Source organism: Melanotaenia boesemani, chromosome 20, assembly GCF_017639745.1.
Source record: "Melanotaenia boesemani isolate fMelBoe1 chromosome 20, fMelBoe1.pri, whole genome shotgun sequence".
Lineage (NCBI taxonomy): Eukaryota > Metazoa > Chordata > Actinopteri > Atheriniformes > Melanotaeniidae > Melanotaenia > Melanotaenia boesemani.
In genome coordinates this window covers 22,489,023-22,501,208 of record NC_055701.1, presented here as the reverse complement: position 1 = coordinate 22,501,208, position 12,186 = coordinate 22,489,023, and the positions used below count along the sequence as shown (strand labels likewise).

The 12,186-nt window shown below is 47.4% G+C and overlaps 1 long non-coding RNA gene across 1 annotated transcript; it reads left to right on the top strand.

Moving 5' to 3' along the window:
- The first annotated feature begins 6,112 nt into the window (after positions 1–6,112).
- Positions 6,113–7,693, top strand: LOC121631060. The gene is made up of 3 exons (XR_006008660.1): positions 6,113–6,286; positions 6,511–6,623; positions 7,656–7,693. It is a non-coding gene; the product is annotated as an uncharacterized LOC121631060 (long non-coding RNA).
- The last annotated feature ends 4,493 nt before the right edge of the window (positions 7,694–12,186 follow it).

The window sequence follows — 12,186 nt, the reverse complement described above, 5'->3', positions numbered from 1 at the left end:
TTTGCAAATGAGAATTGGTTCTTAAACGTTTAACCTGGTAAAATAAAGATGAGACAAACAGACACAATCAACAGCAAAAGATGTTTGGCATGGTAGAGAAGATCTGGCATGTTTTTCATGGTTCAACCCACAAATGCATTTTCTTTACAAATGTGACAATTTAAAGGGAAATGAACACTTTCTGGTCAAGAAGCATTGTTACAAAGGTGTAATCCAACAAGCACTAATCTACTTACCTGTGTTAATATAATTCATTTAGCTTTTTGATTAAGTCATATAACTTATTTTTTGTGGTTTGATACAAGGGCACTATTGTTTTGACTTGGGACTTACAGTGACTCAGTTTTATATAACAATTCAAAAAGGAAATTCAAAGCATTTCTTTAAACTTATCTGATAGGAAATGTGAGATCACATGGAGATGATATTAATACCAATACAATGACTGAGTGTGTGACAGATTGCATCAATTTCTTTGTGGACAGCATCGTCCCAGCAGTGAGTTGCTTCCACAGTAACTGTCACGGAGGTTGCCTGTGGTTAGATTCTCCCAGCTATCCCTGAAGGCATCTTTCCTCCGGTGCGCTCCTGATTGTTGATGCGCTCCACCTGCGCTGCTTGCTTTATTTACCAGTGCACAGCACCACTCCTTTGCCAGATCGTCTTGGTTTACCCTGCACGTTTCCAGCCATTATTGCCTGCCTGTGTTCTGATCTCCGACCCGTTTTCTGACCTGGAATACCTGATCCTGCCTGCCCCCTGTCTGGTAACTTTGCTGTCTATTGTTTGGAACCTGTCTGTGCATTGACCCTTGGACTGTCTTTGGATTTGATTATTGGATTTGGATTACTGGATTACTTGTTTGGATATTGGATACAGGACTTCGGACTTGGATCTGGATGTGGATGTGATCTTGGAGATTCCCCCCTAACATTACCTGTCCTCTATCTCCTCCCCAGAGGATTCAGTGGACCTCAGGGCTCTTAGGCCAAACTAACTGTTTTTCCCCTTCAGTTTTGCCACCAGCCTTGTCTCACTCTTCACATCACCACAGCCCCAGTGGATCTCTCACCGCCCTCCCAGTACAGCGAGTCCCCCTGCGTCCTTCCTCTCCTTGGCCGGTACGTAAGACGTCATTATTCTTACATCCCCATTTTTGCCACGCTTTTGCTCACCTGGATCTCCTATTCTCACAGGCCAGTGGGTGACGTCTCCAGACCCGGATTTCCTGAGCAGTATTCAGTCCCTTATAATAAACCTGTTTTCTTACCCAACCCTCTGTCCTGATCTTTTTGTGGTCCAGCTTGCTGAACCGTTACAGTAACAAGTCCTGGATCACCAGTGACCTGAAAAGCTGCTAAACAACCTGTCAGGGAGATACTGAAGACACCATGTAACCGGTGAGTTTCTGTGTTGTGCTGCCGTCACACAGCGTGATCGCTTGGAGAAACAGTCTCTGTTTGTTTGCTGAGAACAACAAAGAAAAGTAAAAACCACCATGTAAATCTGCCGGCTCCAGTTCCTAAACAAATTAAACAGAAACTAAATTAGATGTAAAGAAAGAAATTCTGTTTTGATGATAGAAATAAAAAATGACAAAAAAGGATAAGAAACAAAAGGATGGATTGGGATAAAGTAATAAATAAATGACAATGGCACCCACCTCTCATACAGGTGAATTGTACAAAAGGGGAGGGGTACAGGGGCCTAAGGAATTTATAGATTACTCCAAGAATAAGAAGCCAGGAAGGAGAAGTTTACAACTCAAAGTGAAATGCAGTGAATTTTTGCGATCCTTTCAGGTATGTCAACACTTAAACAGATTTTCTGTAATTACAGTCCGAAGTTGAAGTTATCTAGGTTACAAACAGTAAAAAGTTAGATACCACCTCCAGCAGAACAACAGGAGGGATGCGTGTTCAGGAATTAAAAAGATCACTGGCTTCAAGTTAAAGGAGGATCAGACTGATGGAAGTCAGGACAGAGCTGATGAGCTGAACATGTTCTTCAATAGATTCAGTCCACCACCTGCCTCCAGCCCAACAGACAACACACCCTCCATGAGCCTCATCATCTCCCTCCAAATTGGAACATACCGAGACCTCCTCTGTCTCAAGATTAAATGTAAATCCAAAGGAGGATTATTTTCTAGAAGCAGCACAACCTCATGAGCTATTTCAAAATTTGAAATCTTCAGTTTTTATTCAGTGAAGCTAGAAGTTTATTTCATTTCCTTCTATTTTCCTGTACTTTCTAAACCTCATTATTGGTCACAATAACTTAAAATAACCATTGTTGTCTATGTGCAATGATCAAAAGACAATCCTTAAAATGTATTAAAATGAGCTTCTAAGATCAATGTAAAATTTGGGGTTCACCTGAATTTTTGGCTGGTGCACCTAAATGAAGAAGTGCCAATGCTGAAAGTTAGTCTGGAGCCCTCTTATAACAAGCTAAGTAGCTCTATTAAATGTGACATTGCTGCGGTAGGGGGATATCAAGAAGTATTTGTGGTAACTGTGAACCAAAGTATCAAGTTGTTGAGACACAGCTGTAATCACCTGCACATCTGTATAGACTGTTAACATTTTTTCTAAAGAGGATGTAAAAGTAATGCAGAATTACTCTAAATAAATATTTATTGCTAAAAAAAAAAAACAAAAAAAAAAACACGGACTGCTTGTTTTTACGTGAGATGAGCACATTAGGTGTAATGAAGCAATAGAAACATAAGCCAAGATGTAGCAGAGCTCCTTTGTTTTTATGGACAAGTGTAAATGTGTGATTGTAGCTTTTTCAGATAAAAATCATACAACTTCATTGATGTGAGACAATAAAAACATCTCATACCACTATTTTGTCCACATAAACTGAACTGCACAGAATGGCACAGGCTGACTTGGATTCCATGGTTGCTACGGAGGTGCATCATTATTTAAAAACAAACAAAGTTTTCACTGATAAAACAGATTTCCTGAAAATTCCGTTTTTTCTCAACAAGTCCTTTATAAAGACAAGTTGGCAAGTTCATCTTGAGAGTCAAGAAGAAATTCTAAGCACCAAATATGGAAAATGTAAGTTTTGAGCTTATTTAAATTCTGTAGGTCAAAATTTAATACTTTTAACTTCCATTAATGAGGTATCAAAGTAGATTCAAGAGAGATTAAATCTGGATTTAACTAATTGAGAGCAGAAAATGTGCATTTGAAAATGCACATTGGGCTGTAAGTATTAGAGTTTTGTACATTTCAAGAAAATAAATCACCTTAGAAGTGATTTGGTTTAAGGAACTGTAAGATAAGTTTAGGAAAATGTTAATGTTTTGCTTAAACCCATATGTTTGATTAAAAACTGTTTTTGATGTATAAAACTCAGATTTTATTTGTTAGAATTTGTTATAAAAAGTTATAAAATTATAGCTATGTCAAATCTATATAACAATCACAGCATCAAATTGGAAAATGTAAAATCTGAGCTCATTTAAATTCTGTAGTTCATAATTTAAAACTTTTAACTCCACTAATACAGTAACAAAGTAGATTCAAGAGTTTAAGTCTGGATTTAACTAATTTGGAGTGTAAAAATTTGCATTTGAAAACTGTAAACTCACTTAAAGTTTTATTATTTGGGCTGTTGGTATTAAACATTTGTACATTTCAAGAAAACAGCTTATAAGTGATTTGTTTTAAGGGAACTGTAGGACAAGTTTGGGAAAATGTTAATGTATTCATTAAACCTGTTCTGTTCGATTAAAAATGTGTTTTGGATGTATAAAACTTAGATTCTTATCTCTAAATGTAACAAAATTGTATGGACATGTCTAAAACAAAAGGTTATACTGCATTATTTTGCATTTTAAACAACTAAAAGTATGATAAACGAAATTATGTCGAAATTCTTCAACTACTTCAACTACAATTGAAAACGCTGTTCAACCACCGGTGTCAAGACTGCAAAAGAAATGCGCATGCGCCAGCCGCTGGCTGGACGCACGCGTTCACCCCCCCTTTGCGTCCAGACTGCAAATCAATTGCGCATGTGCAAAGTCTCCGCTAGCTTGTTTGCTGTTATTTAAAATCGAAATTATCCCTACATGTAAACATATATGGAATTTGAATCTGGTCTCTCTTGTTGTTCTACAATACACAAAAAGGATGTGCAGAACCAGGACAAAAACAGCTGAACAATAATAATAAAACATATTATACGGTTTGATACTGATTATTAATTGAACAAGAAGATGTATAAGTTATTAAAACAAACAATAATAAATATTGGATATGAAGTGATTGTCGGGGAAGAGAAGGAAGTTTGGGCTTCTCTGCTTGACCCAGTCTGGAGATGAATGGATGGATGGATTTTTTAGTTCATCTTATATGTTTCTACATTTTAATGATTCAATTGTTAAGCCAGAGCTTTCACTTTAAACAATGATACCAAAAAAACAAAAAAAGTTTTTTAGAATAAAAAAAGTTTTTAGAAGAAGGCTGTGGGGTTTTTTTTTTATAAAGAAAATATTCCGATACTAAAATAAACTAAATACTAAATTAAGTACTAATTATATGTAATTAATAAAAAGAATATGCTTTTAGACTTTCTACAGATTACACAGAGTAATTTAGATCAGAGAGAAAGTATAAGTGTGTTTACTGAACACTTACAGAAATCAGGTGGTACATTTATTATTTGTGTGTGTACTCTGCACTGTAGCCATCAGTACACATCAGAAACACTCTAACTTGGTCTACAATGCAAACAGGCTCATTTTTATACATTTTTATGCATTATAAAGTAATAAAAGATACTAACAGCGGACATGATAAATGTTTTAGGCTAAATAGTTTTTAACTATATGAATTTTACGTTCTTGTTTGCAGCTGGACTCACAATCTTATTTTAAAAGAGATTATTTTAAATGCTTCTTTCTCATAAACTTGGACCAATTAAATGATCTCAGTGGAAAAGAATAAAACAGGTAATATTACTGGAAGTAAAATCCAACACTGGCAGCAGAACTTTGTGGGTTAAAAAGGTTTACAGGCTTCTTAAATTCACTTAGAAGGTCACTAATTTGCTTCAGGACAACAGGTCTTGTTGGAATGTGTGAATTTCCCATGTGTCAGATTTACAGTTTGTCTCTTACGTGTGTGTTTATTTGCAGAACTTGTGGTGTCCCTGTTGCTGTGGCGGTGGGAGCATCTGTTCACCCTGCAGGGAAGTCCAGGTAATTCATAAATTTCTCTATTTTAAATGAATCATTTTAATGTCATAATGTGGCCACTAATGAGTGAATCGGACATTTTTCTGAAGTAGAAACACGTTCCTGAGATAAACAGGAATGTTTTAGTTGACAGTTTACTGTCCAAGCCTGCTGCACAGCTTGGAATATAAAGGTTTGACATGTAAAGTCTGATGCAAAGGACAGAATGAGTGGGAGTGCCACCTGCAGCCACCACCATCGGCATGCTGAACACCAGCCTCCCGTCTCCACCTGCAGCCACCACCATCGGCTTGCTGAACACCAGCCTCCCGTCTCCACCTGCAGCCACCACCACCGGCTTGCAAAAGGCCAGCCTCCCATCTCCACCTGCAGCCACCACCATCGGCTTGCAAAAGGCCAGCCTCCCCTCTCCACCTGCAGCCACCCCCATCGGCTTGCAAAACACCAGCCTCTCGTCTCCACCTGCAGCCACCACCATCGGCTTGCAGAAGGCCAGCCTCCCGTCTCCACCTGCAGCCACCACCATCGGCTTGCAAAAGGCCAGCCTCCCCTCTCCACCTGCAGCCACCACCATCAGCTGTTTAAACACCAGCCTCCCACCTGCAGCCACCACCATCGGCTTGCAAAACACCAGCCTCCCGTCTCCACCTGCAGCCACCACCATCGGTTTGCTGAACACCAGCCTCCCGTCTCCACCTGCAGCCACCCCCCATCGGCTTGCAAAACACCAGCCTCCCCTCTCCACCTGCAGCCACCACCACCGGCTTGCAAAAGGCCAGCCTCCCGTCTCCACCTGCAGCCACCACCATCAGCTTGCTGAGCACCAACCTCCCTTCTCCACCTGCAGCCACCACCATCGGCTTGCAGAACACCAGCCTCCTGTCTCCACCTGCAGCCACCACCATCGGCTTGCTGAACACCAGCCTCCCACCTGCGGCCACTACCATCTGCTTGATGACCACCATCGTCCCGTCTCCACCTGCAGGAACCACCATCAGCTTTTAAAACATCTGAAAGAAGATCTAACATCGCCTGCAGGAATCACCATCATCTTCTTTCAACACAGTGAGTGCATCCAGTTTCCAGCTCGGACCGTTAGAGTCTCCATCCACTTGGACAGCGCCTGAGATCACCATCGAAGCCACTTCATTAAGTTTTACATCTACAATGAAATGTTCAACTTTTGTTCACTTTTGTTCTTTGATGTTTTATTGTTTTCTTCTTACATGTAACTAGTTCTGAAATTTGATAATTGAATTTTTTTTTCTGTTTATACTGTCCCTCTGCAGGGTCCACCATCCACCTCCCGTCTTTACCTGCAGGAACCACCATCGGCTTTTATAACATCTGGAAGAAGACCTGACACCACCTGCAGGAACCACCATCATCTTCTTCCAACACAGTACTGTACAAAAATCTCGTGCCACTCCTTTTCTTTTCTTTCCATCTCCAACGTTGACCTTGTCTCGAGCAGTAGTTTCTGTTGCTCAAGACAAGTTCAACTTTTCTGAGTTGAATGATGACGGAGAGTCTTCAGCAACAAAATCATGTCTCAGCATGGTGGACAGTGTGTCCTCAAATAAACTGGACAAGTTGATAATGAAGTTCACATATCTGAACTGGTGGTCGGTCTAAAAACTTCTACAGCATCTGAAATCCAGCACAGAGCTGATAGTGGATCTGAGATGTGCCAGATGACGGCAGAACTGGACTGAAAATCAGTGGTAACAGGTCTGATGGAGGGATGAATCCTCCTCAGAGCCCAGCCCTGAAAATCATGAAGAAATGTGAAATCATGTTAACAGAGATCAGAACAAAAAGCAGCCAACGTGTTTCTGTAAATCTCTGCTTTTTTTCTGCCTTTTTTTTCTCTTTTTCCTGGAGTGGCGCCAGACTTTTGCACAGTACTGTCCCCCAAAGTAAGAATGCACCTTCCATCCCTGTGATGGACACACACCATCAAATGTTCTTCATGATAACTTTTGTATGTTTAAGAACTCATTTCTATGCCACATGAGTAAACTGTGGAATTCTCTTCTCTTCTCTTCTTTTCCGGGTGCCGGGGGGTGTCCCGGTGCCCGGGACGTCCTGACTGAGGAGAACATTGTCAAATACTGAAGGTAAACAGAGAAAGTGTTGCTCATGTTTAGAGAGGATAGAAGGTCTTTAGTTTCTTCATTTATTTATTTTGGTTGTTTTTTTCTCTTCAGTGAGTGCATCCAGTTTCCAGCTCGGACCATTAGAGTCTCCATCCACTGGGACAGCGCCTGAGATCACCATCGAAGCCACTTCACTAAGTTTTACATTTAGTTTAACTTTTTTATACAATTCACCATTTTTCTTTAATGTTTTCTTGTTTTCTTCTTATATGTAACTAGTTCTGAAACACGATAAGTGAGTTTTTTTCTTTTCTATTTATATTATCCCTCTGCAGTGTCCACCATCCACCTCCGATCTCCACCTGCAGCCACCACCGTCGGCTTGTTGAACACCAGCCTCCCACCTGCAGCCACCACCATCGGCTTGCAAAACACCAGCCTCCCGTCTCCACCTGCAGCCACAACAATCGGCTTGCAAAACATCAGCCTCTCGTCTCCATCTGCAGCCACCACCGTCGGCTTGCAGAAGGCCAGCCTCCCCTCTCCACCTGCAGCCACCACCACCGGCTTGCAAAAGGCCAGCCTCCCGTCTCCACCTGCAGCCACGACAATCGGCTTGCAAAACACCAGCCTCTCGTCTCCACCTGCAGCCACCACCGTCGGCTTGCAGAAGGCCAGCCTCCCCTCTCCACCTGCAGCCACCACCACCGGCTTGCAGAAGGCCAGCCTCCCATCTCCACCTGCAGCCACCATCATCGGCTTGCAAAACACCAGCCTCTCGTCTCCACCTGCAGCCACCACCATCGGCTTGCAGAAGGCCAGCCTCCCCTCTCCACCTGCAGCCACCACCACCGGCTTGCAAAAAACCAGCCTCCCGTCTCCATCTCCAGCCATCACCATCAGCTTTTTAAACACCAGCCTCCCACCTGCAGCCACCACCATCGGCTTACAAACCACCAGCCTCTCGTCTCCACATGCAACCACCACCATCGGCTTGCAAACCACCAGCCTCCCGTCTCCACTTGCAGCCACCACCATCGGCTTGCAAACCACCAGCCTCCCGTCTCCACCTGCAGCCACCACCTCCGGCTTGCAGAAGACCAGCCTCCCGTCTCCACTTGCAGCCACCACCTTCGGCTTGCAAAAGGCCAGCCTCTCGTCTCCAACTGCAGCCACCACCATCAGCTGTTTAAACACCAGCCTCCCACCTGCAGCCACCACCATCGGCTTCCAAAACACCAGCCTCCCGTCTCCACCTGCAGCCACCCCCATCGGCTTGCAAAACACCAGCCTCCCCTCTCCACCTGCAGCCACCACCACCGGCTTGCAAAAGGCCAGCCTCCCTTCTCCACCTGCAGCCACCACCATCGGCTTGCTGAGCACCAACCTCCCGTCTCCACCTGCAGCCACCACCATCGGCTTGCTGAACACCAGCCTCCCACCTGCAGCCACTACCATCGCCTTGATGACCGCCATCGTCTCGTCTCCACCTGCAGGAACCACCATCAGCTTTTAAAACATCTGAAAGAAGATCTAACATCGCCTGCAGGAACCACCATCATCTTCGTTCAACACAGTGAGTGCATCCAGTTTCCAGCTCGGACCGTTAGAGTCTCCATCCACTGGGACAGCGCCTGAGATCACCATCGAAGCCACTTCACTAAGTTTTACATTTAGTTTAACTTTTTTATACAATTCACCATTTTTCTTTAATGTTTTCTTGTTTTCTTCTTATATGTATATGCAAACCACCAGCCTCCCGTCTCCACCTGCAGCCACCACCATCGGCTTGCAGAAGGCCAGCCTCTCGTCTCCACCTGCAGCCACCACCATCAGCTGTTTAAACACCAGCCTCCCACCTGCAGCCACCACCATCGGCTTCCAAAACACCAGCCTCCCGTCTCCACCTGCAGCCACCCCCATCGGCTTGCAAAACACCAGCCTCCCGTCTCCACTTGCAGCCACCACCATCGGCTTGCAAAACACCAGCCTCCCGTCTCCACCTGCAGCCACCACCATCGGCTTGCTGAACACCAGCCTCCCGTCTCCACCTGCAGCCACCACCATCGGTTTGCTGACCACCAGCCTCCCGTCTCCACCTGCAGCCGCCACCATCGGCTTGCAGAACACCAGCGTCCCGTCTCCACCTGCAGCCACCACCACCGGCTTGCAAAAGGCCAGCCTCCCATGTCCACCTGCAGCCACCACCATCGGCTTGCAAACCACCACCCTCCCGTCTCCACTTGCAGCCACCACCATCGACTTGCAAACCACCAGCCTCCCGTCTCCATCTGCAGCCACCACCACCGGCTTGCAAATGGCCAGCCTCCCATGTCCACCTGCAGCCATCACCACCGGATAGCAGAAGGCCATGCTTCCCATGTCCACCTGCAGCCACAACCATCGGCTTGCTGAACACCAGCCTCCCGTCTCCACCTGCAGCCACCACCATCGGCTTGCAAAAGGCCAGCCTCCCTTGTCCACCTGCAGCCACCACCACCGTCGGCATGCAGAAGGCCAGCCTCCCCTCTCCACCTGCAGCCACCACCACCGGCTTGTTGAACACCAGCCTCCCACCTGCAGCCACCACCATCGGCTTCCAAAACACCAGCCTCCCGTCTCCACCTGCAGCCACCACCATCGGCTTGCTGAACACCAGCCTCCCGTCTCCACCTGCAGCCACGACAATCGACTTACAAAACACCAGCCTCTCGTCTCCACCTGCAGCCACCACCATCGGCTTGCAAAAGGCCAGCCTCCCTTGTCCACCTGCAGCCACCACCACCGTCGGCATGCAGAAGGCCAGCCTCCCCTCTCCACCTGCAGCCACCACCACCGGCTTGTTGAACACCAGCCTCCCACCTGCAGCCACCACCATCGGCTTCCAAAACACCAGCCTCCCGTCTCCACCTGCAGCCACCACCATCGGCTTGCTGAACACCAGCCTCCCGTCTCCACCTGCAGCCACGACAATCGACTTACAAAACACCAGCCTCTCGTCTCCACCTGCAGCCACCACCATCGGCTTGCAAACCACCAGCCTCCCGTCTCCACCTGCAGCCACCACCGTTGGCTTGCAGAAGGCCAGCCTCCCCTCTCCACATGCAGCCACCACCACCGGCTTGCAGAAGGCCAGCCTCCCGTCTCCACCTGCAGCCACGACAATCGGCTTACAAAACACCAGCCTCTCGTCTCCACCTGCAGCCACCACCATCGGCTTGCTGAACACCAGCCTCCTGTCTCCACCTGCAGCCACCACCACCGGCTTGCAATAGGCCAGCCTCCCGTCTCCACCTGCAGCCACCACCACCGGCTTGCAAGAGGCCAGCCTCCCATGTCCACCTGCAGCCACCACCACCGTCGGCTTGCAGAAGGCCAGCCTCCCCTCTGCACCTGCAGCCGCCACCGTCGGCTTGCAGAAGGCCTGCCTCCCCTCTGCACCTGCAGCCACCACCATCGGCTTGCTGAGCACCAACCTCCCGTCTCCACCTGCAGCCACCACCATCGGCTTGCTGAACACCAGCCTCCCACCTGCAGCCACTACCATCGCCTTGATGACCGCCATCGTCTCGTCTCCACCTGCAGGAACCACCATCAGCTTTTAAAACATCTGAAAGAAGATCTAACATCGCCTGCAGGAACCACCATCATCTTCGTTCAACACAGTGAGTGCATCCAGTTTCCAGCTCGGACCATTAGAGTCTCCATCCACTGGGACAGCGCCTGAGATCACCATCGAAGCCACTTCACTAAGTTTTACATTTAGTTTAACTTTTTCATACAATTCACAATTTTTTCTTTAATGTTTTCTTGTTTTCTTCTTCTGTGTAACTAGTTCTGAAACACAATAAGTGAGTTTTTTTCTTTTCTATTTATATTATCCCTCTGCAGTGTCCACCATCCACCTCCGATCTCCACCTGCAGCCACCACCATCGGCTTGTTGAACACCAGCCTCCCACCTGCAGCCACCACCATCGCCTTGCAAAACGCCAGCCTCCCGTCACCACCTGCAGCCACGACAATCGGCTTGCAAAACACCAGCCTCTCGTCTCCACCTGCAGCCACCACCGTCGGCTTGCAGAAGGCCAGCCTCCCCTCTCCACCTGCAGCCACCACCATCGGCTTGCAGAAGGCCAGCCTCCCCTCTCCACCTGCAGCCACCACCATCGGCTTGCAAAAGGCCAGCCTCCCATGTCCACCTGCAGCCACCACCATCGGCTTGCAAACCACCACCCTCCCGTCTCCACTTGCAGCCACCAACATCGGCTTGCAAACCACCAGCCTCCCGTCTCCATCTGCAGCCACCACCACCGGCTTGCAAATGGTCAGCCTCCCATGTCCACCTGCAGCCACCACCACCGGCTAGCAGAAGGCCATGCTTCCCATGTCCACCTGCAGCCACCACCATCGGCTTGCAAAACACCAGCCTCTCGTCTCCATCTGCAGCCACCACCACCGGCTTGCAAATGGCCAGCCTCCCATGTCCACCTGCAGCCATCACCATCGGCTTGCAAAACACCAGCCTCTCGTCTCCATCTGCAGCCACCACCATCGGCTTGCAAAACACCAGCCTCCCGTCTCCACCTGCAGCCACCACCATCGGCTTGCAAAACACCAGCCTCCCGTCTCCACTTGCAGCCACCACCATCGGCTTGCAAAACACCAGCCTCCCGTCTCCACCTGCAGCCACCACCATCGGCTTGCTGAACACCAGCCTCCCGTCTCCACCTGCAGCCACCACCATCGGCTTGCAAAACACCAGCCTCCCGTCTCCACCTGCAGCCACCACCATCGGCTTGCAAAAGGCCAGCCTCCCTTGTCCACCTGCAGCCACCACCACCGTCGGCATGCCGAAGGCCAGCCTC